A 27336-nucleotide genomic window follows, 5' to 3' on the forward strand; every position below is an offset into this window, starting at 1 on the left:
ACAATATTGAATGAAAGAAACCACTTTTTTTGCCTTTTTTTTTTTTTTTTAACTTCTTTTATTAGCTAGAACAAAAGATTTTGCCAGGACTGTAACAACAACTTCCTCTTCTCCTCATTCCTCTTCTTCTGAAACGTCCCATCTCATTCCCAAATTCCTTACAACTTCTGAGTTGAAATCCAAGCAAAAAGCAAAACTTGTGCACGTGTGCGTCGGATGCTCCTGCCAGATTCTCCATTTCACCCCACGTCTTCTTACACGTTCAGTCTTCATGCTGACCTGCTGGGATGAGTTTCGCAGATGAATTGGCACATGTGAAGAGAGGATTTCACTCCCTCCCTCCTTCCCTCCCTCCCTCCCTATCCAGGTGCTGTGTAAGAGCCAGGGGGGTCAAGGCTGTTCAGAACCATAGGATCCTTTAGGCTGGAAAAGCCTTCTAAGGTCACCGAGCCCAGCTGTTGCCCCGGCACTGCCAAGCCCCTCCCAAATCAGGTCCCTAAACACCCTTTAAATGTCTCCAGGGATGGGGGCTTCCCTGGGCAGCCTGCTCCTAGGCCTGACCACACCTTCAGTGAAGAAATTTTTCCTCAAATCCAACCTAAGCCTTCCCTGCTGCAACTTGAGGCCATTTCCTTTTGTCATGTCGCCTCTTACTTGGGAGATGTCGGTACTTAAACCTTACCTGCTTGTTCCCTAGGAGGTCTCTGGCTTGGCTGGATGAGAGGAGAAACACTCCCAGCACAGGAATGGGAGCTCAGGAGGTCCCACACCAAGGCAGAGGGAGCGGCAGTCCTCACCAGGGCTCACACGTCAGTTCTCAGTGCTTGGCTCTGCTTTTCCTCCCAGATCTCTGGCAGATCTCTGGTGAGCGCTTCAAAATTGGCTGTTTGGAAGAGGGAGGAAAAAGAGGTTAGCCAAGGTTTTTATCCAGACTCCTCTGATGTCTTTGCCTGCTTTGCCTCTTCCAGACTTCCTTCTGCTAAGAAAACAGCTGCCTTTGGACTTCTAGGGGGAACTTTCATGTAATGCTTGAAAAGGAGCTACAGAAAAGCGCCTCATTTTTAAAGACTCGGCCGAGAAGACAGACAACTGCAGCTTCTCCATCCCCACTGCCTGCAGAGCTGGCAGGCACCAGGCCAGCTCTGCTCCTCCTTCAAGTTGTTCCCAAACCTGCTGAAGAACTGAAGGCTACTTTGGTGTTCCATCGCTCTGCTTTTCCCGAAAAAGATCTTTGGGTGCTGCTATCCCTCCACGGGAAGGGCCCTTCTGTCTCGCACGCTCGGTGACACGAGGCTGCACGAAGCTGCAGCGGCCTCTGCTCCGGGTGGGAAGGGCTTTCTGCCTCCTCTAGCACCTGGCTGGCAGAGGTTGCTCAGAGATGCTGCGACTGCCCCACGCCTGGAAGTGCTCAAGGCCCATTGGTGCTCTGGGATGGGGCTACAATCAGCAACACCAAATATCACTGCACCCTCTTAGCTGCACAGCGGCCAAAGCCCACCAAGCCTGCTACTCACCCTTCTGCTAAGAACGCCCGGCTCCTCGGGCCGCACGCTACGGCCACGCTCGGAGGCCGCCGCCGTCATCGCGGGCTCTGCCTGGCTCAAGAGGAGACAAGGTGATTTGGCATTGCTGAATCTTCAGGGCAGTCAGGCTCCTCCTCCTTACTTCCCCAACTTACAGCAACTCCTCGGCCCTTCCTGAAGGCTCTCCAGGCCTCACCTTCAAATGGCAAAGGTCACGGCACCATCACAGAGCCCCGTACCGCTTAGCGAGTTCCCACCAGAGCGACGAACCGGGTCTGTCGGCCACTCGCTGATGGGGTCTCGGCGTGATACCCGTGGACCGCCTGAAGCACACAAAGGAGAATGGAGGCTGAGAGATGCAGCAGAAATTGAGACCTGTGCAATAACCACTGCTTCCATCCAGGGCCCGCTGCTCACCTTGCCCGCTTACCTTGACTCCTCAGGTTCGGCTTTATGTCCTAAAAATAAAGGCAAAGAACAACGCTGTAAACACACAGTCACCATTAACGCCGCCCCTGCGAAGGGAAACGGTGCCTCGCCTGCTCAGGGGAACCACTCACCCGCCACGGGGCGCTCCGCCATGGATTTCATCTGCCAGCACCTGAAAGAATGGGAGGACAGGGGTCAGAGGGCTGCAGGATAACTTAGGCCTTCCAGACATCTTGTGTCAATCGACAAATGCCATCTAGAGTCCAGCTACACCCTGCATTACAACTCCCCAGGCCCCAGGACTCGTCCTATTATACCTACACCAGGCTGTGCAGCAGGGCAGAGCAGCTTCGGGCCCAATACCCAGACACCCGTGACACAGAACAAGACAAACGAGGGGACACAACGGGGAGAGAAAGCTCTCGGCGAGAAGAATGCCAGCCAGGGCCCAGAGAAGGCGGGACCAGATGACCTGGGTGAGAGCGACGGTGAGCCCGTCAGGCTCAGAGAATCCTGGAGGAACAAAGACGCTAACAGAAGGACTTATCGCAAGCGGGGCAAAGATGGGTGCCCCAGAATCCTACGGTCAGAATCTCCCCCTATCCTGGAATTTGTACAAGTCCTAACCAGCTAGAAGGGATCGTTGCCATGCACAGCTGTCGAGAACAGCTCAGAACAAGACCTGAATAGAACCATCCGGTCAGATGTCTTAAGAGAGATGCTACGCCGTTGCCTGTCCAGCCTCCTGAGTCAAGGCTTTGAAGGAACACGCACTGGGCCGAGGAACACAGAGATCTCAGTGGCAAAGATGGACACCTGGGCTTCGGATAATCCTTTGTGGGGCACGAGGCAAAAGACACAGAAGGCACGATACACACAGAAGGCACCATAGACAAGTGACACAAGTGACACACACCGGGACTGCTCTGCCCTGAGCACCTCAGCACCGGGTAACTCTTCCTTTACGTGGCCTAAGGGGCCATCTCCTGCACAACCCCGCCTCCAAAGCTGCCACTCCAAAGGCCCTCCCAGCACCTCGCTTTCGTCCCCCTCTCAGGGGGCTCGTAACCCTCCACTTATCTCTTGGACGTCCGGGGATGACAATCCGCCTCCGCTGCCAAGGAAGGCCGCCTCACCCGCCGGGAATTTTCCGCAGTCACCGGGCTCTGGTCTCTTGGTCAGCTACAATCAGCAACACCAAATATCACTGCACCCTCTTAGCTGCACAGCGGCCAAAGCCCACCAAGCCTGCTACTCACCCTTCTGCTAAGAACGCCCGGCTCCTCGGGCCGCACGCTACGGCCACGCTCGGAGGCCGCCGCCGTCATCGCGGGCTCTGCCTGGCTCAAGAGGAGACAAGGTGATTTGGCATTGCTGAATCTTCAGGGCAGTCAGGCTCCTCCTCCTTACTTCCCCAACTTACAGCAACTCCTCGGCCCTTCCTGAAGGCTCTCCAGGCCTCACCTTCAAATGGCAAAGGTCACGGCACCATCACAGAGCCCCGTACCGCTTAGCGAGTTCCCACGAGAGCGACGAACCGGGTCTGTCGGCCACTCGCTGACGGGGTCTCGGCGTGATACCCGTGGACCGCCTGAAGCACACATAGGAGAATGGAGGCTGAGAGATGCAGCAGAAATTGAGACCTGTGCAATAACCACTGCTTCCATCCAGGGCCCGCTGCTCACCTTGCCCGCTTACCTTGACTCCTCAGGTTCGGCTTTATGTCCTAAAAATAAAGGCAAAGAACAACGCTGTAAACACACAGTCACCATTAACGCCGCCCCTGCGAAGGGAAACGGTGCCTCACCTGCTCAGGGGAACCACTCACCCTCCACGTGGCGCTCCGCCACGGATTTCATCTGCCAGCACCTGAAAGAATGGGAGGACAGGGGTCAGAGGGCTGCAGGATAACTTAGGCCTTCCAGACATCTTGTGTCAATCGACAAATACTATCTAGAGTCCAGCTACACCCTGCATTACAACTCCCCAGGCCCCAGGACTTGTCCTATGATACCTACACCAGGCTGTGCAGCAGGGCAGAGCAGCTTCGGGCCCAATACCCAGACACCCGTGACACAGAACAAGACAAACGAGGGGATACAACGGGGAGAGAAAGCTCTCGGCGAGAAGAATGCCAGCCAGGGCCCAGAGAAGGCGGGACCAGATGCCCTGGGTGAGAGCGACGGTGAGCCCGTCAGGCTCAGAGAATCCTGGAGGAACAAAGACGCTAACAGAAGGACTTATCGCAAGCGGGGCAAAGATGGGTGCCCCAGAATCCTACGGTCAGAATCTCCCCCTATCCTGGAATTTGTACAAGTCCTAACCAGCTAGAAGGGATCGTTGCCATGCACAGCTGTCGAGAACAGCGCAGAACAAGACCTGAATAGAACCATCCGGTCAGATGTCTTAAGAGAGATGCTACGCCGTTGCCTGTCCAGCCTCCTGAGTCAAGGCTTTGAAGGAACACGCACTGGGCCGAGGAACACAGAGATCTCAGTGGCAAAGATGGACACCTGGGCTTCGGATAATCCTTTGTGGGGCACGAGGCAAAAGACACAGAAGGCACGATACACACAGAAGGCACCATAGACAAGTGACACAAGTGACACGCACCGGGACTGCTCTGCCCTGAGCACCTCAGCACCGGGTAACTCTTCCCTTACGTGGCCTAAAGGGCCACCTCCTGCATAACCCCGCCTCCAAAGCTGCCACTCAAAAAACCCTCCCAGCACCTCGCTTTCGTCCCCCTCTCAGGGGGCTCGTAACCCTCCACTTATCTCTTGGACGTCCGGGGATGACAATCTGCCTCCGCTGCCAAGGAAGGCCGCCTCACCCGCCGGGAATTTTCCGCAGTCACCGGGCTCTGGTCTCTTGGTCAGCTACAATCAGCAACACCAAATATCACTGCACCCTCTTAGCTGCACAGCGGCCAAAGCCCACCAAGCCTGCTACTCACCCTTCTGCTAAGAACGCCCGGCTCCTCGGGCCGCACGCTACGGCCACGCTCGGAGGCCGCCGCCGTCATCGCGGGCTCTGCCTGGCTCAAGAGGAGACAAGGTGATTTGGCATTGCTGAATCTTCAGGGCAGTCAGGCTCCTCCTCCTTACTTCCCCAACTTACAGCAACTCCTCGGCCCTTCCTGAAGGCTCTCCAGGCCTCACCTTCAAATGGCAAAGGTCACGGCACCATCACAGAGCCCCGTACCGCTTAGCGAGTTCCCACGAGAGCGACGAACCGGGTCTGTCGGCCACTCGCTGACGGGGTCTCGGCGTGATACCCGTGGACCGCCTGAAGCACACATAGGAGAATGGAGGCTGAGAGATGCAGCAGAAATTGAGACCTGTGCAATAACCACTGCTTCCATCCAGGGCCCGCTGCTCACCTTGCCCGCTTACCTTGACTCCTCAGGTTCGGCTTTATGTCCTAAAAATAAAGGCAAAGAACAACGCTGTAAACACACAGTCACCATTAACGCCGCCCCTGCAAAGGGAAACGGTGCCTCACCTGCTCAGGGGAACCACTCACCCTCCACGGGGCGCTCCGCCACGGATTTCATCTGCCAGCACCTGAAAGAATGGGAGGACAGGGGTCAGAGGGCTGCAGGATAACTTAGGCCTTCCAGACATCTTGTGTCAATCGACAAATACTATCTACAGTCCAGCTACACCCTGCATTACAACTCCCCAGGCCCCAGGACTTGTCCTATGATACCTACACCAGGCTGTGCAGCAGGGCAGAGCAGCTTCGGGCCCAATACCCAGACACCCGTGACACAGAACAAGACAAACGAGGGGACACAACGGGGAGAGAAAGCTCTCGGCGAGAAGAATGCCAGCCAGGGCCCAGAGAAGGCGGGACCAGATGCCCTGGGTGAGAGCGACGGTGAGCCCGTCAGGCTCAGAGAATCCTGGAGGAACAAAGACGCTAACAGAAGGACTTATCGCAAGCGGGGCAAAGATGGGTGCCCCAGAATCCTACGGTCAGAATCTCCCCCTATCCTGGAATTTGTACAAGTTCTAACCAGCTAGAAGGGAGGGATCGTTGCCATGCACAGCTGTCGAGAACAGCTCAGAACAAGACCTGAATAGAACCATCCGGTCAGATGTCTTAAGAGAGATGCTACGCCGTTGCCTGTCCAGCCTCCTGAGTCAAGGCTTTGAAGGAACACGCACTGGGCCGAGGAACACAGAGATCTCAGTGGCAAAGATGGACACCTGGGCTTCGGATAATCCTTTGTGGGGCACGAGGCAAAAGACACAGAAGGCACGATACACACAGAAGGCACCATAGACAAGTGACACAAGTGACACGCACCGGGACTGCTCTGCCCTGAGCACCTCAGCACCGGGTAACTCTTCCCTTACGTGGCCTAAAGGGCCACCTCCTGCATAACCCCGCCTCCAAAGCTGCCACTCAAAAAACCCTCCCAGCACCTCGCTTTCGTCCCCCTCTCAGGGGGCTCGTAACCCTCCACTTATCTCTTGGACGTCCGGGGATGACAATCCGCCTCCGCTGCCAAGGAAGGCCGCCTCACCCGCCGGGAATTTTCCGCAGTCACCGGGCTCTGGTCTCTTGGTCAGCTACAATCAGCAACACCAAATATCACTGCACCCTCTTAGCTGCACAGCGGCCAAAGCCCACCAAGCCTGCTACTCACCCTTCTGCTAAGAACGCCCGGCTCCTCGGGCCGCACGCTACGGCCACGCTCGGAGGCCGCCGCCGTCATCGCGGGCTCTGCCTGGCTCAAGAGGAGACAAGGTGATTTGGCATTGCTGAATCTTCAGGGCAGTCAGGCTCCTCCTCCTTACTTCCCCAACTTACAGCAACTCCTCGGCCCTTCCTGAAGGCTCTCCAGGCCTCACCTTCAAATGGCAAAGGTCACGGCACCATCACAGAGCCCCGTACCGCTTACCGAGTTCCCACCAGAGCGACGAACCGGGTCTGTCGGCCACTCGCTAACGGGGTCTCGGCGTGATACCCGTGGACCGCCTGAAGCACACAAAGGAGAATGGAGGCTGAGAGATGCAGCAGAAATTGAGACCTGTGCAATAACCACTGCTTCCATCCAGGGCCCGCTGCTCACCTTGCCCGCTTACCTTGACTCCTCAGGTTCGGCTTTATGTCCTAAAAATAAAGGCAAAGAACAACGCTGTAAACACACAGTCACCATTAACGCCGCCCCTGCAAAGGCAAACGGTGCCTCGCCTGCTCAGGGGAGCCACTCACCCTCTACGGGGCGCTCCGCCACGGATTTCATCTGCCAGCACCTGAAAGAATGGGAGGACAGGGGTCAGAGGGCTGCAGGATAACTTAGGCCTTCCAGACATCTTGTGTCAATCGACAAATACTATCTAGAGTCCAGCTACACCCTGCATTACAACTCCCCAGGCCCCAGGACTTGTCCTATGATACCTACACCAGGCTGTGCAGCAGGGCAGAGCAGCTTCGGGCCCAATACCCAGACACCCGTGACACAGAACAAGACAAACGAGGGGATACAACGGGGAGAGAAAGCTCTCGGCGAGAAGAATGCCAGCCAGGGCCCAGAGAAGGCGGGACCAGATGCCCTGGGTGAGAGCGACGGTGAGCCCGTCAGGCTCAGAGAATCCTGGAGGAACAAAGACGCTAACAGAAGGAATTATCGCAAGCGGGCCAAAGATGGGTGCCCCAGAATCCTACGGTCAGAATCTCCCCCTATCCTGGAATTTGTACAAGTTCTAACCAGCTAGAAGGGAGGGATCGTTGCCATGCACAGCTGTCGAAAACTGCTCAGAACAAGACCTGAATAGAACCATCCGGTCAGATGTCTTAAGAGAGATGCTACGCCGTTGCCTGTCCAGCCTCCTGAGTCAAGGCTTTGAAGGAACACGCACTGGGCCGAGGAACACAGAGATCTCAGTGGCAAAGATGGACACCTGGGCTTCGGATAATCCTTTGTGGGGCACGAGGCAAAAGACACAGAAGGCACGATACACACAGAAGGCACCATAGACAAGTGACACAAGTGACACGCACCGGGACTGCTCTGCCCTGAGCACCTCAGCACCGGGTAACTCTTCCCTTACGTGGCCTAAAGGGCCACCTCCTGCATAACCCCGCCTCCAAAGCTGCCACTCAAAAAACCCTCCCAGCACCTCGCTTTCGTCCCCCTCTCAGGGGGCTCGTAACCCTCCACTTATCTCTTGGACGTCCGGGGATGACAATCCGCCTCCGCTGCCAAGGAAGGCCGCCTCACCCGCCGGGAATTTTCCGCAGTCACCGGGCTCTGGTCTCTTGGTCAGCTACAATCAGCAACACCAAATATCACTGCACCCTCTTAGCTGCACAGCGGCCAAAGCCCACCAAGCCTGCTACTCACCCTTCTGCTAAGAACGCCCGGCTCCTCGGGCCGCACGCTACGGCCACGCTCGGAGGCCGCCGCCGTCATCGCGGGCTCTGCCTGGCTCAAGAGGAGACAAGGTGATTTGGCATTGCTGAATCTTCAGGGCAGTCAGGCTCCTCCTCCTTACTTCCCCAACTTACAGCAACTCCTCGGCCCTTCCTGAAGGCTCTCCAGGCCTCACCTTCAAATGGCAAAGGTCACGGCACCATCACAGAGCCCCGTACCGCTTAGCGAGTTCCCACGAGAGCGACGAACCGGGTCTGTCGGCCACTCGCTGACGGGGTCTCGGCGTGATACCCGTGGACCGCCTGAAGCACACAAAGGAGAATGGAGGCTGAGAGATGCAGCAGAAATTGAGACCTGTGCAATAACCACTGCTTCCATCCAGGGCCCGCTGCTCACCTTGCCCGCTTACCTTGACTCCTCAGGTTCGGCTTTATGTCCTAAAAATAAAGGCAAAGAACAACGCTGTAAACACACAGTCACCATTAACGCCGCCCCTGCAAAGGCAAACGGTGCCTCGCCTGCTCAGGGGAGCCACTCACCCTCCACGGGGCGCTCCGCCACGGATTTCATCTGCCAGCACCTGAAAGAATGGGAGGACAGGGGTCAGAGGGCTGCAGGATAACTTAGGCCTTCCAGACATCTTGTGTCAATCGACAAATGCCATCTAGAGTCCAGCTACACCCTGCATTACAACTCCCCAGGCCCCAGGACTTGTCCTATTATACCGACACCAGGCTGTGCAGCAGGGCAGAGCAGCTTCGGGCCCAATACCCAGACACCCGTGACACAGAACAAGACAAACGAGGGGACACAACGGGGAGAGAAAGCTCTCGGCGAGAAGAATGCCAGCCAGGGCCCAGAGAAGGCGGGACCAGATGCCCTGGGTGAGAGCGACGGTGAGCCCGTCAGGCTCAGAGAATCCTGGAGGAACAAAGACGCTAACAGAAGGACTTATCGCAAGCGGGGCAAAGATGGGTGCCCCAGAATCCTACGGTCAGAATCTCCCCCTATCCTGGAATTTGTACAAGTTCTAACCAGCTAGAAGGGAGGGATCGTTGCCATGCACAGCTGTCGAGAACAGCTCAGAACAAGACCTGAATAGAACCATCCGGTCAGATGTCTTAAGAGAGATGCTACGCCGTTGCCTGTCCAGCCTCCTGAGTCAAGGCTTTGAAGGAACACGCACTGGGCCGAGGAACACAGAGATCTCAGTGGCAAAGATGGACACCTGGGCTTCGGATAATCCTTTGTGGGGCACGAGGCAAAAGACACAGAAGGCACGATACACACAGAAGGCACCATAGACAAGTGACACAAGTGACACGCACCGGGACTGCTCTGCCCTGAGCACCTCAGCACCGGGTAACTCTTCCCTTACGTGGCCTAAAGGGCCACCTCCTGCACAACCCCGCCTCCAAAGCTGCCACTCAAAAAACCCTCCCAGCACCTCGCTTTCGTCCCCCTCTCAGGGGGCTCGTAACCCTCCACTTATCTCTTGGACGTCCGGGGATGACAATCCGCCTCCGCTGCCAAGGAAGGCCGCCTCACCCGCCGGGAATTTTCCGCAGTCACCGGGCTCTGGTCTCTTGGTCAGCTACAATCAGCAACACCAAATATCACTGCACCCTCTTAGCTGCACAGCGGCCAAAGCCCACCAAGCCTGCTACTCACCCTTCTGCTAAGAACGCCCGGCTCCTCGGGCCGCACGCTACGGCCACGCTCGGAGGCCGCCACCGTCATCGCGGGCTCTGCCTGGCTCAAGAGGAGACAAGGTGATTTGGCATTGCTGAATCTTCAGGGCAGTCAGGCTCCTCCTCCTTACTTCCCCAACTTACAGCAACTCCTCGGCCCTTCCTGAAGGCTCTCCAGGCCTCACCTTCAAATGGCAAAGGTCACGGCACCATCACAGAGCCCCGTACCGCTTAGCGAGTTCCCACGAGAGCGACGAACCGGGTCTGTCGGCCACTCGCTGACGGGGTCTCGGCGTGATACCCGTGGACCGCCTGAAGCACACATAGGAGAATGGAGGCTGAGAGATGCAGCAGAAATTGAGACCTGTGCAATAACCACTGCTTCCATCCAGGGCCCGCTGCTCACCTTGCCCGCTTACCTTGACTCCTCAGGTTCGGCTTTATGTCCTAAAAATAAAGGCAAAGAACAACGCTGTAAACACACAGTCACCATTAACGCCGCCCCTGCGAAGGGAAACGGTGCCTCACCTGCTCAGGGGAACCACTCACCCGCCACGGGGCGCTCCGCCACGGATTTCATCTGCCAGCACCTGAAAGAATGGGAGGACAGGGGTCAGAGGGCTGCAGGATAACTTAGGCCTTCCAGACATCTTGTGTCAATCGACAAATACTATCTAGAGTCCAGCTACACCCTGCATTACAACTCCCCAGGCCCCAGGACTTGTCCTATGATACCTACACCAGGCTGTGCAGCAGGGCAGAGCAGCTTCGGGCCCAATACCCAGACACCCGTGACACAGAACAAGACAAACGAGGGGATACAACGGGGAGAGAAAGCTCTCGGCGAGAAGAATGCCAGCCAGGGCCCAGAGAAGGCGGGACCAGATGCCCTGGGTGAGAGCGACGGTGAGCCCGTCAGGCTCAGAGAATCCTGGAGGAACAAAGACGCTAACAGAAGGACTTATCGCAAGCGGGGCAAAGATGGGTGCCCCAGAATCCTACGGTCAGAATCTCCCCCTATCCTGGAATTTGTACAAGTTCTAACCAGCTAGAAGGGAGGGATCGTTGCCATGCACAGCTGTCGAAAACTGCTCAGAACAAGACCTGAATAGAACCATCCGGTCAGATGTCTTAAGAGAGATGCTACGCCGTTGCCTGTCCAGCCTCCTGAGTCAAGGCTTTGAAGGAACACGCACTGGGCCGAGGAACACAGAGATCTCAGTGGCAAAGATGGACACCTGGGCTTCGGATAATCCTTTGTGGGGCACGAGGCAAAAGACACAGAAGGCACGATACACACAGAAGGCACCATAGACAAGTGACACAAGTGACACGCACCGGGACTGCTCTGCCCTGAGCACCTCAGCACCGGGTAACTCTTCCCTTACGTGGCCTAAAGGGCCACCTCCTGCATAACCCCGCCTCCAAAGCTGCCACTCAAAAAACCCTCCCAGCACCTCGCTTTCGTCCCCCTCTCAGGGGGCTCGTAACCCTCCACTTATCTCTTGGACGTCCGGGGATGACAATCCGCCTCCGCTGCCAAGGAAGGCCGCCTCACCCGCCGGGAATTTTCCGCAGTCACCGGGCTCTGGTCTCTTGGTCAGCTACAATCAGCAACACCAAATATCACTGCACCCTCTTAGCTGCACAGCGGCCAAAGCCCACCAAGCCTGCTACTCACCCTTCTGCTAAGAACGCCCGGCTCCTCGGGCCGCACGCTACGGCCACGCTCGGAGGCCGCCGCCGTCATCGCGGGCTCTGCCTGGCTCAAGAGGAGACAAGGTGATTTGGCATTGCTGAATCTTCAGGGCAGTCAGGCTCCTCCTCCTTACTTCCCCAACTTACAGCAACTCCTCGGCCCTTCCTGAAGGCTCTCCAGGCCTCACCTTCAAATGGCAAAGGTCACGGCACCATCACAGAGCCCCGTACCGCTTAGCGAGTTCCCACGAGAGCGACGAACCGGGTCTGTCGGCCACTCGCTGACGGGGTCTCGGCGTGATACCCGTGGACCGCCTGAAGCACACATAGGAGAATGGAGGCTGAGAGATGCAGCAGAAATTGAGACCTGTGCAATAACCACTGCTTCCATCCAGGGCCCGCTGCTCACCTTGCCCGCTTACCTTGACTCCTCAGGTTCGGCTTTATGTCCTAAAAATAAAGGCAAAGAACAACGCTGTAAACACACAGTCACCATTAACGCCGCCCCTGCGAAGGGAAACGGTGCCTCACCTGCTCAGGGGAACCACTCACCCGCCACGGGGCGCTCCGCCACGGATTTCATCTGCCAGCACCTGAAAGAATGGGAGGACAGGGGTCAGAGGGCTGCAGGATAACTTAGGCCTTCCAGACATCTTGTGTCAATCGACAAATACTATCTAGAGTCCAGCTACACCCTGCATTACAACTCCCCAGGCCCCAGGACTTGTCCTATGATACCTACACCAGGCTGTGCAGCAGGGCAGAGCAGCTTCGGGCCCAATACCCAGACACCCGTGACACAGAACAAGACAAACGAGGGGATACAACGGGGAGAGAAAGCTCTCGGCGAGAAGAATGCCAGCCAGGGCCCAGAGAAGGCGGGACCAGATGCCCTGGGTGAGAGCGACGGTGAGCCCGTCAGGCTCAGAGAATCCTGGAGGAACAAAGACGCTAACAGAAGGACTTATCGCAAGCGGGGCAAAGATGGGTGCCCCAGAATCCTACGGTCAGAATCTCCCCCTATCCTGGAATTTGTACAAGTTCTAACCAGCTAGAAGGGAGGGATCGTTGCCATGCACAGCTGTCGAAAACTGCTCAGAACAAGACCTGAATAGAACCATCCGGTCAGATGTCTTAAGAGAGATGCTACGCCGTTGCCTGTCCAGCCTCCTGAGTCAAGGCTTTGAAGGAACACGCACTGGGCCGAGGAACACAGAGATCTCAGTGGCAAAGATGGACACCTGGGCTTCGGATAATCCTTTGTGGGGCACGAGGCAAAAGACACAGAAGGCACGATACACACAGAAGGCACCATAGACAAGTGACACAAGTGACACGCACCGGGACTGCTCTGCCCTGAGCACCTCAGCACCGGGTAACTCTTCCCTTACGTGGCCTAAAGGGCCACCTCCTGCATAACCCCGCCTCCAAAGCTGCCACTCAAAAAACCCTCCCAGCACCTCGCTTTCGTCCCCCTCTCAGGGGGCTCGTAACCCTCCACTTATCTCTTGGACGTCCGGGGATGACAATCCGCCTCCGCTGCCAAGGAAGGCCGCCTCACCCGCCGGGAATTTTCCGCAGTCACCGGGCTCTGGTCTCTTGGTCAGCTACAATCAGCAACACCAAATATCACTGCACCCTCTTAGCTGCACAGCGGCCAAAGCCCACCAAGCCTGCTACTCACCCTTCTGCTAAGAACGCCCGGCTCCTCGGGCCGCACGCTACGGCCACGCTCGGAGGCCGCCGCCGTCATCGCGGGCTCTGCCTGGCTCAAGAGGAGACAAGGTGATTTGGCATTGCTGAATCTTCAGGGCAGTCAGGCTCCTCCTCCTTACTTCCCCAACTTACAGCAACTCCTCGGCCCTTCCTGAAGGCTCTCCAGGCCTCACCTTCAAATGGCAAAGGTCACGGCACCATCACAGAGCCCCGTACCGCTTAGCGAGTTCCCACGAGAGCGACGAACCGGGTCTGTCGGCCACTCGCTGACGGGGTCTCGGCGTGATACCCGTGGACCGCCTGAAGCACACATAGGAGAATGGAGGCTGAGAGATGCAGCAGAAATTGAGACCTGTGCAATAACCACTGCTTCCATCCAGGGCCCGCTGCTCACCTTGCCCGCTTACCTTGACTCCTCAGGTTCGGCTTTATGTCCTAAAAATAAAGGCAAAGAACAACGCTGTAAACACACAGTCACCATTAACGCCGCCCCTGCGAAGGGAAACGGTGCCTCACCTGCTCAGGGGAACCACTCACCCGCCACGGGGCGCTCCGCCACGGATTTCATCTGCCAGCACCTGAAAGAATGGGAGGACAGGGGTCAGAGGGCTGCAGGATAACTTAGGCCTTCCAGACATCTTGTGTCAATCGACAAATACTATCTAGAGTCCAGCTACACCCTGCATTACAACTCCCCAGGCCCCAGGACTTGTCCTATGATACCTACACCAGGCTGTGCAGCAGGGCAGAGCAGCTTCGGGCCCAATACCCAGACACCCGTGACACAGAACAAGACAAACGAGGGGATACAACGGGGAGAGAAAGCTCTCGGCGAGAAGAATGCCAGCCAGGGCCCAGAGAAGGCGGGACCAGATGCCCTGGGTGAGAGCGACGGTGAGCCCGTCAGGCTCAGAGAATCCTGGAGGAACAAAGACGCTAACAGAAGGACTTATCGCAAGCGGGGCAAAGATGGGTGCCCCAGAATCCTACGGTCAGAATCTCCCCCTATCCTGGAATTTGTACAAGTTCTAACCAGCTAGAAGGGAGGGATCGTTGCCATGCACAGCTGTCGAAAACTGCTCAGAACAAGACCTGAATAGAACCATCCGGTCAGATGTCTTAAGAGAGATGCTACGCCGTTGCCTGTCCAGCCTCCTGAGTCAAGGCTTTGAAGGAACACGCACTGGGCCGAGGAACACAGAGATCTCAGTGGCAAAGATGGACACCTGGGCTTCGGATAATCCTTTGTGGGGCACGAGGCAAAAGACACAGAAGGCACGATACACACAGAAGGCACCATAGACAAGTGACACAAGTGACACGCACCGGGACTGCTCTGCCCTGAGCACCTCAGCACCGGGTAACTCTTCCCTTACGTGGCCTAAAGGGCCACCTCCTGCATAACCCCGCCTCCAAAGCTGCCACTCAAAAAACCCTCCCAGCACCTCGCTTTCGTCCCCCTCTCAGGGGGCTCGTAACCCTCCACTTATCTCTTGGACGTCCGGGGATGACAATCCGCCTCCGCTGCCAAGGAAGGCCGCCTCACCCGCCGGGAATTTTCCGCAGTCACCGGGCTCTGGTCTCTTGGTCAGCTACAATCAGCAACACCAAATATCACTGCACCCTCTTAGCTGCACAGCGGCCAAAGCCCACCAAGCCTGCTACTCACCCTTCTGCTAAGAACGCCCGGCTCCTCGGGCCGCACGCTACGGCCACGCTCGGAGGCCGCCGCCGTCATCGCGGGCTCTGCCTGGCTCAAGAGGAGACAAGGTGATTTGGCATTGCTGAATCTTCAGGGCAGTCAGGCTCCTCCTCCTTACTTCCCCAACTTACAGCAACTCCTCGGCCCTTCCTGAAGGCTCTCCAGGCCTCACCTTCAAATGGCAAAGGTCACGGCACCATCACAGAGCCCCGTACCGCTTACCGAGTTCCCACCAGAGCGACGAACCGGGTCTGTCGGCCACTCGCTAACGGGGTCTCGGCGTGATACCCGTGGACCGCCTGAAGCACACAAAGGAGAATGGAGGCTGAGAGATGCAGCAGAAATTGAGACCTGTGCAATAACCACTGCTTCCATCCAGGGCCCGCTGCTCACCTTGCCCGCTTACCTTGACTCCTCAGGTTCGGCTTTATGTCCTAAAAATAAAGGCAAAGAACAACGCTGTAAACACACAGTCACCATTAACGCCGCCCCTGCAAAGGCAAACGGTGCCTCGCCTGCTCAGGGGAGCCACTCACCCTCTACGGGGCGCTCCGCCACGGATTTCATCTGCCAGCACCTGAAAGAATGGGAGGACAGGGGTCAGAGGGCTGCAGGATAACTTAGGCCTTCCAGACATCTTGTGTCAATCGACAAATGCCATCTAGAGTCCAGCTACACCCTGCATTACAACTCCCCAGGCCCCAGGACTTGTCCTATTATACCTACACCAGGCTGTGCAGCAGGGCAGAGCAGCTTCGGGCCCAATACCCAGACACCCGTGACACAGAACAAGACAAACGAGGGGACACAACGGGGAGAGAAAGCTCTCGGCGAGAAGAATGCCAGCCAGGGCCCAGAGAAGGCGGGACCAGATGCCCTGGGTGAGAGCGACGGTGAGCCCGTCAGGCTCAGAGAATCCTGGAGGAACAAAGACGCTAACAGAAGGACTTATCGCAAGCGGGGCAAAGATGGGTGCCCCAGAATCCTACGGTCAGAATCTCCCCCTATCCTGGAATTTGTACAAGTTCTAACCAGCTAGAAGGGAGGGATCGTTGCCATGCACAGCTGTCGAAAACTGCTCAGAACAAGACCTGAATAGAACCATCCGGTCAGATGTCTTAAGAGAGATGCTACGCCGTTGCCTGTCCAGCCTCCTGAGTCAAGGCTTTGAAGGAACACGCACTGGGCCGAGGAACACAGAGATCTCAGTGGCAAAGATGGACACCTGGGCTTCGGATAATCCTTTGTGGGGCACGAGGCAAAAGACACAGAAGGCACGATACACACAGAAGGCACCATAGACAAGTGACACAAGTGACACGCACCGGGACTGCTCTGCCCTGAGCACCTCAGCACCGGGTAACTCTTCCCTTACGTGGCCTAAAGGGCCACCTCCTGCACAACCCCGCCTCCAAAGCTGCCACTCAAAAAACCCTCCCAGCACCTCGCTTTCGTCCCCCTCTCAGGGGGCTCGTAACCCTCCACTTATCTCTTGGACGTCCGGGGATGACAATCCGCCTCCGCTGCCAAGGAAGGCCGCCTCACCCGCCGGGAATTTTCCGCAGTCACCGGGCTCTGGTCTCTTGGTCAGCTACAATCAGCAACACCAAATATCACTGCACCCTCTTAGCTGCACAGCGGCCAAAGCCCACCAAGCCTGCTACTCACCCTTCTGCTAAGAACGCCCGGCTCCTCGGGCCGCACGCTACGGCCACGCTCGGAGGCCGCCGCCGTCATCGCGGGCTCTGCCTGGCTCAAGAGGAGACAAGGTGATTTGGCATTGCTGAATCTTCAGGGCAGTCAGGCTCCTCCTCCTTACTTCCCCAACTTACAGCAACTCCTCGGCCCTTCCTGAAGGCTCTCCAGGCCTCACCTTCAAATGGCAAAGGTCACGGCACCATCACAGAGCCCCGTACCGCTTAGCGAGTTCCCACGAGAGCGACGAACCGGGTCTGTCGGCCACTCGCTGACGGGGTCTCGGCGTGATACCCGTGGACCGCCTGAAGCACACATAGGAGAATGGAGGCTGAGAGATGCAGCAGAAATTGAGACCTGTGCAATAACCACTGCTTCCATCCAGGGCCCGCTGCTCACCTTGCCCGCTTACCTTGACTCCTCAGGTTCGGCTTTATGTCCTAAAAATAAAGGCAAAGAACAACGCTGTAAACACACAGTCACCATTAACGCCGCCCCTGCGAAGGGAAACGGTGCCTCACCTGCTCAGGGGAACCACTCACCCTCCACGGGGCGCTCCGCCACGGATTTCATCTGCCAGCACCTGAAAGAATGGGAGGACAGGGGTCAGAGGGCTGCAGGATAACTTAGGCCTTCCAGACATCTTGTGTCAATCGACAAATACTATCTAGAGTCCAGCTACACCCTGCATTACAACTCCCCAGGCCCCAGGACTTGTCCTATGATACCTACACCAGGCTGTGCAGCAGGGCAGAGCAGCTTCGGGCCCAATACCCAGACACCCGTGACACAGAACAAGACAAACGAGGGGACACAACGGGGAGAGAAAGCTCTCGGCGAGAAGAATGCCAGCCAGGGCCCAGAGAAGGCGGGACCAGATGCCCTGGGTGAGAGCGACGGTGAGCCCGTCAGGCTCAGAGAATCCTGGAGGAACAAAGACGCTAACAGAAGGACTTATCGCAAGCGGGGCAAAGATGGGTGCCCCAGAATCCTACGGTCAGAATCTCCCCCTATCCTGGAATTTGTACAAGTTCTAACCAGCTAGAAGGGAGGGATCGTTGCCATGCACAGCTGTCGAGAACAGCTCAGAACAAGACCTGAATAGAACCATCCGGTCAGATGTCTTAAGAGAGATGCTACGCCGTTGCCTGTCCAGCCTCCTGAGTCAAGGCTTTGAAGGAACACGCACTGGGCCGAGGAACACAGAGATCTCAGTGGCAAAGATGGACACCTGGGCTTCGGATAATCCTTTGTGGGGCACGAGGCAAAAGACACAGAAGGCACGATACACACAGAAGGCACCATAGACAAGTGACACAAGTGACACGCACCGGGACTGCTCTGCCCTGAGCACCTCAGCACCGGGTAACTCTTCCCTTACGTGGCCTAAAGGGCCACCTCCTGCACAACCCCGCCTCCAAAGCTGCCACTCAAAAAACCCTCCCAGCACCTCGCTTTCGTCCCCCTCTCAGGGGGCTCGTAACCCTCCACTTATCTCTTGGACGTCCGGGGATGACAATCCGCCTCCGCTGCCAAGGAAGGCCGCCTCACCCGCCGGGAATTTTCCGCAGTCACCGGGCTCTGGTCTCTTGGTCAGCTACAATCAGCAACACCAAATATCACTGCACCCTCTTAGCTGCACAGCGGCCAAAGCCCACCAAGCCTGCTACTCACCCTTCTGCTAAGAACGCCCGGCTCCTCGGGCCGCACGCTACGGCCACGCTCGGAGGCCGCCGCCGTCATCGCGGGCTCTGCCTGGCTCAAGAGGAGACAAGGTGATTTGGCATTGCTGAATCTTCAGGGCAGTCAGGCTCCTCCTCCTTACTTCCCCAACTTACAGCAACTCCTCGGCCCTTCCTGAAGGCTCTCCAGGCCTCACCTTCAAATGGCAAAGGTCACGGCACCATCACAGAGCCCTGTACCGCTTACCGAGTTCCCACGAGAGCGACGAACCGGGTCTGTCGGCCACTCTCTGACGGGGTCTCGGCGTGATACCCGTGGACCGCCTGAAGCACACAAAGGAGAATGGAGGCTGAGAGATGCAGCAGAAATTGAGACCTGTGCAATAACCACTGCTTCCATCCAGGGCCCGCTGCTCACCTTGTCCGCTTACCTTGACTCCTCAGGTTCGGCTTTATGTCCTAAAAATAAAGGCAAAGGACAACGCTGTAAACACACAGTCACCATTAACGCCGCCCCTGCGAAGGGAAACGGTGCCTCACCTGCTCAGGGGAACCACTCACCCTCCACGGGGCGCTCCGCCACGGATTTCATCTGCCAGCACCTGAAAGAATGGGAGGACAGGGGTCAGAGGGCTGCAGGATAACTTAGGCCTTCCAGACATCTTGTGTCAATCGACAAATGCCATCTAGAGTCCAGCTACAGCCTGCATTACAACTCCCCAGGCCCCAGGACTCGTCCTATTATACCTACACCAGGCTGTGCAGCAGGGCAGAGCAGCTTCGGGCCCAATACCCAGACACCCGTGACACAGAACAAGACAAACGAGGGGACACAACAGGGAGAGAAAGCTCTCGGCGAGAAGAATGCCAGCCAGGGCCCAGAGAAGGCGGGACCAGATGACCTGGGTGAGAGCGACGGTGAGCCCGTCAGGCTCAGAGAATCCTGGAGGAACAAAGACGCTAACAGAAGGACTTCTCGCAAGCGGGGCAAAGAAGGGTGCCCCAGAATCCTACGGTCAGAATCTCCCCCTATCCTGGAATTTGTACAAGTCCTAACCAGCTAGAAGGGATCGTTGCCATGCACAGCTGTCGAAAACAGCTCAGAACAAGACCTGAATAGAACCATCCGGTCAGATGTCTTAAGAGAGATGCTACGCCGTTGCCTGTCCAGCCTCCTGAGTCAAGGCTTTGAAGGAACACGCACTGGGCCGAGGAACACAGAGATCTCAGTGGCAAAGATGGACACCTGGGCTTCGGATAATCCTTTGTGGGGCACGAGGCAAAAGACACAGAAGGCACGATACACACAGAAGGCACCATAGACAAGTGACACAAGTGACACGCACCGGGACTGCTCTGCCCTGAGCACCTCAGCACCGGGTAACTCTTCCCTTACGTGGCCTAAAGGGCCACCTCCTGCATAACCCCGCCTCCAAAGCTGCCACTCAAAAAACCCTCCCAGCACCTCGCTTTCGTCCCCCTCTCAGGGGGCTCGTAACCCTCCACTTATCTCTTGGACGTCCGGGGATGACAATCCGCCTCCGCTGCCAAGGAAGGCCGCCTCACCCGCCGGGAATTTTCCGCAGTCACCGGGCTCTGGTCTCTTGGTCAGCTACAATCAGCAACACCAAATATCACTGCACCCTCTTAGCTGCACAGCGGCCAAAGCCCACCAAGCCTGCTACTCACCCTTCTGCTAAGAACGCCCGGCTCCTCGGGCCGCACGCTACGGCCACGCTCGGAGGCCGCCGCCGTCATCGCGGGCTCTGCCTGGCTCAAGAGGAGACAAGGTGATTTGGCATTGCTGAATCTTCAGGGCAGTCAGGCTCCTCCTCCTTACTTCCCCAACTTACAGCAACTCCTCGGCCCTTCCTGAAGGCTCTCCAGGCCTCACCTTCAAATGGCAAAGGTCACGGCACCATCACAGAGCCCCGTACCGCTTACCGAGTTCCCACCAGAGCGACGAACCGGGTCTGTCGGCCACTCGCTGACGGGGTCTCGGCGTGATACCCGTGGACCGCCTGAAGCACACAAAGGAGAATGGAGGCTGAGAGATGCAGCAGAAATTGAGACCTGTGCAATAACCACTGCTTCCATCCAGGGCCCGCTGCTCACCTTGCCCGCTTACCTTGACTCCTCAGGTTCGGCTTTATGTCCTAAAAATAAAGGCAAAGAACAACGCTGTAAACACACAGTCACCATTAACGCCGCCCCTGCAAAGGCAAACGGTGCCTCGCCTGCTCAGGGGAGCCACTCACCCTCCACGGGGCGCTCCGCCACGGATTTCATCTGCCAGCACCTGAAAGAATGGGAGGACAGGGGTCAGAGGGCTGCAGGATAACTTAGGCCTTCCAGACATCTTGTGTCAATCGACAAATGCCATCTAGAGTCCAGCTACACCCTGCATTACAACTCCCCAGGCCCCAGGACTTGTCCTATTATACCTACACCAGGCTGTGCAGCAGGGCAGAGCAGCTTCGGGCCCAATACCCAGACACCCGTGACACAGAACAAGACAAACGAGGGGACACAACGGGGAGAGAAAGCTCTCGGCGAGAAGAATGCCAGCCAGGGCCCAGAGAAGGCGGGACCAGATGCCCTGGGTGAGAGCGACGGTGAGCCCGTCAGGCTCAGAGAATCCTGGAGGAACAAAGACGCTAACAGAAGGACTTATCGCAAGCGGGGCAAAGATGGGTGCCCCAGAATCCTACGGTCAGAATCTCCCCCTATCCTGGAATTTGTACAAGTTCTAACCAGCTAGAAGGGAGGGATCGTTGCCATGCACAGCTGTCGAGAACAGCTCAGAACAAGACCTGAATAGAACCATCCGGTCAGATGTCTTAAGAGAGATGCTACGCCGTTGCCTGTCCAGCCTCCTGAGTCAAGGCTTTGAAGGAACACGCACTGGGCCGAGGAACACAGAGATCTCAGTGGCAAAGATGGACACCTGGGCTTCGGATAATCCTTTGTGGGGCACGAGGCAAAAGACACAGAAGGCACGATACACACAGAAGGCACCATAGACAAGTGACACAAGTGACACGCACCGGGACTGCTCTGCCCTGAGCACCTCAGCACCGGGTAACTCTTCCCTTACGTGGCCTAAAGGGCCACCTCCTGCACAACCCCGCCTCCAAAGCTGCCACTCAAAAAACCCTCCCAGCACCTCGCTTTCGTCCCCCTCTCAGGGGGCTCGTAACCCTCCACTTATCTCTTGGACGTCCGGGGATGACAATCCGCCTCCGCTGCCAAGGAAGGCCGCCTCACCCGCCGGGAATTTTCCGCAGTCACCGGGCTCTGGTCTCTTGGTCAGCTACAATCAGCAACACCAAATATCACTGCACCCTCTTAGCTGCACAGCGGCCAAAGCCCACCAAGCCTGCTACTCACCCTTCTGCTAAGAACGCCCGGCTCCTCGGGCCGCACGCTACGGCCACGCTCGGAGGCCGCCGCCGTCATCGCGGGCTCTGCCTGGCTCAAGAGGAGACAAGGTGATTTGGCATTGCTGAATCTTCAGGGCAGTCAGGCTCCTCCTCCTTACTTCCCCAACTTACAGCAACTCCTCGGCCCTTCCTGAAGGCTCTCCAGGCCTCACCTTCAAATGGAAAAGGTCAAGGCTTCATCAGTAAGGCCTATATAACCTCCCTAGTTCCCACGAGACTGACAAAGTGGGTCTCTTGGCCGCTTTTTTATTCTCGGCATAACATGCATGGACCATCTAAAACATGCAAACAATAATGGATGCTTAGAGATGCATCAGAAACACCACTACCCTAGGTAGACAAATATATAAATTTTAAACAACAAAACTCAAAAAACACCCACCAAAAAACCTGCCTCCAATTACTCATAACCACACTACCTGATATAATAACAAAGACCCCACATCCAATCCCCTTAGTAAAACCTGTAAAATCTGTGCCAAAAAAATCACTAAAACTGAAAAAACCTTGCCTCTTACCAAATAAAAGCCAAAGAAACATGTCTTTTGATCTATAAAAAATCATTAACCTAACACAAAAAAACCACAAAAAGATAAAACCTTACTGAACAGCATTACACGCTAATTTCATCACAACATATAAAAATCCACCTATTTTTAACCTAACAAAAACATCACCAAATTTTACTGCAATAAAACCTTGAAAACCTCACTAAAAATAAAATTTCAAAATTCCATTTTAACCTGAAAACTCATACATTAGTTATACATACTAAACATGGACTTCCTCCAAAACAAATATTCCTAATACCCAAACATCGCAAATAAAGATTTAAAATAACTACTAAAGAGCCAAAAGCCATAAAACAATTAAAAACCCAACCTCAACTATCTAAAACTGTCTATAATATCTCTTCTTAAAAAACAGCCCCACAAATACCAATTACCACCTCAACAATACACCACCAGCAACACCCAACAACTCAACATGCTGTCATCCCCATCCAAAAGATACACCATAAACTAAAACACCAAAAAAAAAAAAAAATCAATCAGCAAAACCCACTCACCCTTCAACAAACCCATTTAGCCTCCACACATAGCCAAAACAAATAAAAATTAACTATAAAGTATCATACCTTAATTAACTCCACCATTAAACACTGCTGTACCAAACTTAATTTAAAAAAATCACAAAAACCAAGTTACAAGTGGTAAATAACACCAACAACTAAACCAACACGCTATATACCACCAAAAAATGAATAAAAGCCACATATAAATGCCACTATTTATTAAACAGCACTGCCATTAGATATATTTACCTGTATATATAAATGTATACATACAATAAAAATATATTAATTTGAGCATTAAACCAACGATATAAGAAAATAAAACGTCCTAAAGTGATAATATAATAGGATATCCTCTATCATCCTCACCCTATTTCTCTCTGAACTATATTGCCGACCACAAACAATAGAAAAAAAAATCAATTTTTTACTTATTCTACCTTATGTCTCATGTATTAGCCAAAACGAAAAATTTGGCCAAAACTGTAATTTCTTCTTCTAAAACTATTCAACCTCACTGCGATACAAAAAACCAAACCACCACCAAAAACCTGATGACGAAAAGATGCTGGTCACACCCCATGCACAATTCCGTCCGCCCCTGCCGCTGCACGGACGCAGCAATGTAAAAACGGACACCCGGAGGTCTCACGACACAGTGCGAAACGCGTGGAACACTGTTTCCATAAGACGCCCACGGTATTATTTAAAGCTGTGGCTCGCTTGCAGAGCAACACCAACAAAGCTCACAAACAAAAAGCCCTCGTGGTCGGCGCTGGGTTTTTTTCCCCCTTCTTCCTTTCAGTGACTTTGGCAAGCATGCTCCGAAGCTGACAAGCCACAAGCGTCCCCGAGCGCCCCTTGCCGGGACTCGCTCCCGGCTGGCGCCGCTCCGCGGGGCGGGCGGCACCGGGAAGGCCACTCGAGCCACGGGAACGGCGGCACCCGGTGCCCCAGGGCGGCCCGGGGATCCCGGCACCGGAACGAGCGCGGCTGCCGGCAGGACAGCGGCTCCTCCGGCGCGCAGGGGCAGCGCCGAGCCGGGAGACTTCCGCCCGCTCCCCCCGGCCCGGCCGGACCGGCACCTGGCCCAGGGGCCCCGGCAGCGCCCGAGCCCCGCGCCCGGAGCGGGCAGAGCGGCCGGCACCGGCCGGGCCAGCGCAGGGCCCATGCCGCCTCTCCCGCCCGCCGGCCCGGCACAGCCCCGCTCGGCTCCGGCACGGCTCGCACCGGCGCGTCCCACCTCCACGCCACCCCGGCGCCGCCCCGCCGGGATTTTCCGGCACGCGGTCACTTCCAGGGCCTGGAGAGGGGCGCGCAGCCCTGTTCCGACGGGGGTCGGGGGTTGCAGCCCTGTTCCGACGCCGCTCGCCCGCCCCCGCCGGCTGCCCCCGGCCCGTGGAGCGCTGCGATCGCGCCCCTGCCGACCGCCGAAACTGGCCCCGCCGGGCCTCCCTCACCGCTGCCACTCACCCCAGTCATCGTGTCCCGTTGCACTCCTGAATCTCCTTCCCTCCTACCCTCTATTTACAGACACCGCCACGCTCGCCGCTCGCTCCCGCCCCTCGCCTTCCCTCGACGGGCAGCGGTCCTTCCCCCGCCCCCCCGGCACCCAGCGGCGCAGGGCAGGGCGCTGGCTCGGGGGGTGCTGCAGTACCGCTGCCTGTCCACAAGGCAGCAGACGGACCGCGGTCCTCGATTTTCCCGCCCTTTTCCTCGCCATCTAGAAAAGGTAAAAGCGTATCCGCGACACCCGCCACACGCCACTCCCAAGATGGCGGCGGCCAAGTGACGACGCCGGCAGAGAGGCGTTTACGCAGATACCTTTCAGAAACCCGCCGAAATAGAACCGCTCGCTGCGCCGCTGAGCCCACAGCCAGTGTCCGGGGCACTTTAAACGCCACAGAAAATCCCGTCGGAGCCGCGCCGCTGTCGGGGTGCCGCGCAGGCAGCCCGCTTAGACCGACCGGCGGGTCTTCAATTTTCCCGCCCTTTTTGCCGCCCCCTTGAGAAGGTCACGCGAGAGTTCGCGAGATCCGCGACACGCCACTCCCAACATGGCGGCCGCGGGGCTGCCTGCCGGCGCAGGGCTGCAGTACCGCGCTCTGGCCACAAGGCGGCAGCACCGCCGAGCACCCCAGCCGGGGCGGCGGGCAGGGAAGGCGCGAAAGAGAACAGGGGCGGCCCCCGCCGAAAACTCCTCTGAAATAAAGGCCAAAAACCTGCCTCTAACCCAACGAGAACCAAGGAAGCCCGCTTTCTTTAAAAACATATAAACTATATTTTAGATTATATTCTTCATATTTATGATCACATGCATGCGTATTATAGACATTGATGTTTTATGTAATTTATATATGATGCCTATTCCTATTATTTATATTGATTTTTAATAAATATCTTTATATATTGATTGTACATTTCTATATTTAGATTTATATTTCTATAATACTTCTATTATTATAAACAAAAGCCCATCTCTAACCAAATAAATACCGAAAAACCCTTCTTTTAAACTATATTGAAATATTTTTATATTTACACTTTCTATACTTATATTCACATTTATATTTATAGTTTCTTTTGATTTCTTATAATTATAATCATATATAATACGTATAAAACTCTAAAAAGATATTTAAACGAACATTTGCATATGTATCTTACCTACTGCTACAACCTTTTCTCTTATATTTTTATTTTAATATAAATCTTATGTATTTATGATATATTTCTATACTTAGATTTCTACCTTTATACTATCTGTATTTATAATTTTTATAATCAAAACCCTGCCTATTGCCTAAAAAAACCAAGACCCCCCCTTTATTTAAACTACTTTAAAATGTTTATATTTATATTTTTCATATTTATATTTATAACTTGATATATAATATATGATATCATATTGATGAACTATATTTATATATGTTTCCTATAATAAATTATATTAAGATATTCACAGTATTACTTCTATTATGCATTGTATCGATTTCTATAATTTTATGTTTATGAATATTTTATATTTTTATATTTGTCTACATTTATTTGTAATACATTTCTATATCTATATTTTGTATGTGTTTGTTTATATTTACAATCTATATTTATATATTTCTATAAACATATAAAATACTCTATAAGAAACAATATACTATTGTAATATATAAGGACTTATGTTACATGTTTTATTTTTATATATTCTTTCTACATTCAAAATTCAAGTTTTTATTCTCATTTCTATACATATATTTGTTTTGTTTAAATATAGTTTTAATTTTACATTAAAAATCTAATTCCTAAAAAATTACAAAACAAACAGCATCAAATATCCACAAATATCGTCGAAAAACATCAAAATACCCCCACCAGCCAACCAACTGCCAGCAAAAAACCCCCACACTATGCTCTTTTCACTAACAATTCTTATTACACCAGAAAAATAGACGAAAATAAAAAAAAACCCTATGGAAAAACACAGGAAATCACAAAAACTACTAAAAAAAAAAAATCATACCAACTTACTAAACTATAAACCGTACCGCTATTACTAAAACAAACAAACAAACAAGCAAACAAAAAACACAAACAAAAACCACAACACTACCTCTACAGTAACTCAAAGAATAACCAGTACTCTATAAAAATAACTAAAAAACCAGAAGTAATTAACGATATAAAAAAAAAAACCCTCAACCAATAAAGAATAAGAAAATAACTACCCAAATAAAAAAACGACCTAAGGAGACCCACCATAAAAACCAAAGTAATAAACAACAAGGAAAAAAAAAAAAAACCAAAACAACTTCAATTGACAACAAATAAATTATTCCTAACGGATAAAAGCCATAAACCATACACTCCAATCAAACAGACCAAACAAGTAAAAGCCCCGTAAGATAATAAACAAAACTGCAATTATAAGTATTAAAACACCCTCACCTATTAACTACCTGACGCCACCTGAAACCCACCAGAACAAACGCTGCACACTCACGCTAATAAAAGCCACCGCAAGAGACTTAAAACCCGAAGCGCTACTTCACGCTACGACCCATAAAAACCATCGCACACCTTTAAAAACCATCGCACACCCCGGCAAAAAAATATATCCGACAACAAAACTCCATTCAAAACAAACCTTTATCGTCACCACCTGAACCGAGATCCACAGCATTCAGGAAAAACACCCTATCCCTTAGCATCCAGCAACTGCAAACAGAACGAACCGATGCAATCGATTCCCAAAACCCGCCTCGAAACCACGACGTCCAAGAACTTTCAGCAATCGAAG

The 27336-nt window shown here is 54.2% G+C and overlaps 1 long non-coding RNA gene across 2 annotated transcripts; it reads right to left on the reverse strand.

Annotated features, from left to right (window-relative positions):
* Positions 1 to 27336, reverse strand: LOC132328199 (uncharacterized). 2 transcript variants are annotated; one of them, XR_009486711.1, is made up of 3 exons: positions 27184 to 27336; positions 683 to 883; positions 1 to 279 (listed from the first exon to the last, which is right to left on the reverse strand). It is a non-coding gene; the product is annotated as an uncharacterized LOC132328199 (long non-coding RNA). The 2 variants fall into 2 exon arrangements; XR_009486710.1 differs by having other exon boundaries at positions 1 to 282.

Source organism: Haemorhous mexicanus, chromosome 5 (genome assembly GCF_027477595.1).
Source record: "Haemorhous mexicanus isolate bHaeMex1 chromosome 5, bHaeMex1.pri, whole genome shotgun sequence".
Classification (NCBI taxonomy): Eukaryota; Metazoa; Chordata; class Aves; order Passeriformes; family Fringillidae; genus Haemorhous; species Haemorhous mexicanus.